This window comes from Eriocheir sinensis, unplaced genomic scaffold, assembly GCF_024679095.1.
Source record: "Eriocheir sinensis breed Jianghai 21 unplaced genomic scaffold, ASM2467909v1 Scaffold1134, whole genome shotgun sequence".
Lineage (NCBI taxonomy): Eukaryota > Metazoa > Arthropoda > Malacostraca > Decapoda > Varunidae > Eriocheir > Eriocheir sinensis.
This window is the reverse complement of record NW_026110446.1, coordinates 83,504-86,772: the sequence shown is the minus strand read 5'-3', so window position 1 is coordinate 86,772 and position 3,269 is coordinate 83,504. Positions and strand designations below refer to the sequence as shown.

Genomic DNA, 3,269 nt, shown 5'->3' with positions numbered 1-3,269 from the left:
ACACACACACACACACACACACACACACACACACACACACACACACACACACACACACACACACACACACACACACACACACGCACACACACACACTCACACAAGTTAAGATCGAGATCTCGAGTGACCCCAAGATTGATTACAATCACGGAAAAAGGTTAAAGACATTAGGTTAATGACCAGGCTGGAATGTGCCCCGCGCACCTGTTTCCGGCGTCTTATCTTTCCTCCTTCCCACTGACGCGCATACACACACACACACACACACACACACACACACACACACACACACACACACACACACACACACACACACACACACACGCTCACATCTGGTCTTACGAGATAAAATCGCGGAAAAAATGGATCGATGACATCTCCATGTATCTGAGGCCACGCCTAATGAAGTGTTAATGAGTAAAGTCATAACAATAAACCACAGGTAATTAAGGACTGAACCGAGGACCACACACACACACACGCACACACACACATACACACACACACACACACACACACACACACACACACACACACACACACACACACACACACACACACACACACACACACACACACACACACACACACACACACACACACACACACACACACACACACACACACACACACACACACACACACACACACACACACACACACACACACACACACACACACACACACACACACACACATCTGATATAGGGAGATAAAAATCACTGAAAAAATATGTTTCGATGACATCTCGAGGTAGCTGAGGCCACGCTTCTGGTCTTCGGAAGCCTTAATGATTCAAGTCATTACAATAAACCTCGGGTCATTAAGGACTGACCTGAGGAACACACACACACACACACACACACACACACACACACACACACACACACACACACACATGTACAAACGAACACACAATGTCGAGGGGTATTTATGGACGTCAAGCCAACAAGCACTTCACAGGCTCTCAAGGTGGTCTCGGGTCAAGAGGTCTCCTGTTCTTGTTTCCCGTAAACATGAGGACCCCTGTACACCCCTGTATCAAATGTTCATGGTGTAATAATTACTTCCCGTTGTCCGCACTCGTAGCTCATAGGGCGGCCTGCCTTCCAGAGGGCCTTGGGACTGGATCGAAAGATATATCTACTAGAAACAATGGTAAGTACTTAAATGTTTGCGTTACTTTATATGATTGTCATATAAAACAGTAGCAGATGTGGATGACGGGAGGGAGGTAGAGAGCTGGGCAGCATGGGCAATATCGACTTTAGTCTTTCTATCTTTTTTCAGAAGAGACGTCGTCGACTAGCTCTGATCGATCAGATGTCGGTTTCTCTCAACCAGACCCCAGCGATATTGGAAGTTGTTCTCCACGGGCGGGTCTCAGCGACGAAGCCAGTCAAAACCAAAGGTAGGTCAAAACCTAATATCTTCTGAAATGCAATATTGTTAAAATGTGTTTTACAAGAGACACATTTTCCATATTGTATTTTAAGTGTCTGATAAAATATGTGCGGGATAGAGGGTTCAAAAATTTCATTTGTGTTTCGTATTCATAGGACTATCTCCGAAGAAGGCGGGTCTGGTAGGCTCAGCCATTGGCCCTCCTCTTCAACGATCGGTAGTGGAGGAAAACGAAAACAAGCGAATACAGGAACAAACGGTAAGTTTCTACGTTTTTTATTGCGCACACGTCTGTTCTAAGGAAAAAAATTGTAATTTCACTATTTCTCTCTAATATTATTTTACCTTTCTTCAGACACCTGCAGGAAAAAGCAAGCCCGTCGTGAGGATTCTCCCATCCAAACAGTTCTCCACAGCCAGGACCCAGCGGTTATAACCCGGGACGACAACAACACCCTCACCAACACCAGGTGAAATAAGCCAACATTTCAACGGGGCCTTAACAACGATCGACGTGCCCGTCCACCAGCAGACAACGGCGACATTGCATCATATTTCAACAACAACACTGGCCGTCTTCGCGAGGCAGTAGAGTCTGTATTCAAGGCTGCCAGCAGGTTAGACCTCCTTCTTTTAAAGTGTACGTTGACATGCATCTGCGCTTAGTCAGAGAAGACCCGACGGTGGAGTTCAATATAGAGATATGTATATGAGAAGTCATATGCAGGTAATTAGCTATGGCGATATGGATTCATATGTACGTGAACTATCCGAATATTTTGTTAATCGGTTTGAACATGACATGTCGGACGAAGGGCAGTGGATTTACGTTAGATGAAATAGTTAGCGTAAAATTTTCCTTCTCTCTTATAATGCTGCACAATAGTATTGGAGAGTATGTGCCCTATCCTAAGGGTGTTCCAGGAAAACACAAGTTCTCAACCTTCGGGACCCACGGACTGTGTTTTCCAAGTTCTAACAACTTATCGCTATCTAAAGTCAAGAAATGTAGTTCCATCGGGCAGGCAATGGGAGAATGCTTGCTTGGCCTCTATTAATACGGGTAACATTCCAACCCCGGTATCCTGGGAAGACCTCGGTCGGCTTGAAAGATTAAACAACATAAGTATTCGCGTTTACTGTCTAGACAACGTTGAAGACAAAAAAGGCGAACTAACTCTAGTCAGAAAGGTGCTCAAAGATCAAGAAGTTGTTCATTGTCTGTTGTTGGGGAACAGACACCTAGCTCTTATCCAAGACTTTGACGCATACATGAACCTGTTTACCTGCCAACGTCGCGGGAAAAAAATGTTTTGCGATATCTGCCTGTGCGCCTGTGAGAACAAGGCAACGCTTGCTGAACATGTGCTAATTTGCCCAACGATGATCACAAGACTAAGATTCCCACCCGCGGGTTCTACTGTGAAATTTATTAATCATGCTAAGGCATATGAGCCATCTTATTTAGCATTCTATGACTTTGAGAGTATTCTCGTACAGCCTTCTTCGAATGTGTCTGGATGTGTAAAGAGACATCACTTTGCCATAGCGTATGCTTACATTATAGTGAATAGAAACGGAGAAACAGTACAAAGCGGATCCTATTGTGGAAGTAATGCTGTAAACCATTTTATTCATACAATGCAGTGTGCCTGGAAAAAGTTGAAATTTTCTAAAGGCTACAATAAAATCAACATGACCGATGAAGATACGACACGTCACAATGAGCAAACTCACTGTCTTCTCTGCAAACAGGGTTTTTTAAAAGGTAAAGGAGTAAAACATCATGACCATGTAAAATCAGGAAACAATTACATTGGAGCTTATTGTAATAGATGCAACCTCCAAATGAAAAATCACAAATT

General features: G+C 43.9%; 1 long non-coding RNA gene across 1 annotated transcript; it reads left to right on the top strand.

The window, feature by feature from the left end:
- The first annotated feature begins 813 nt into the window (after positions 1-813).
- Positions 814-1,778, top strand: LOC126989362 (uncharacterized). Its single transcript, XR_007743224.1, has 3 exons — positions 814-1,158; positions 1,291-1,411; positions 1,560-1,778. It is a non-coding gene; the product is annotated as an uncharacterized LOC126989362 (long non-coding RNA).
- The last annotated feature ends 1,491 nt before the right edge of the window (positions 1,779-3,269 follow it).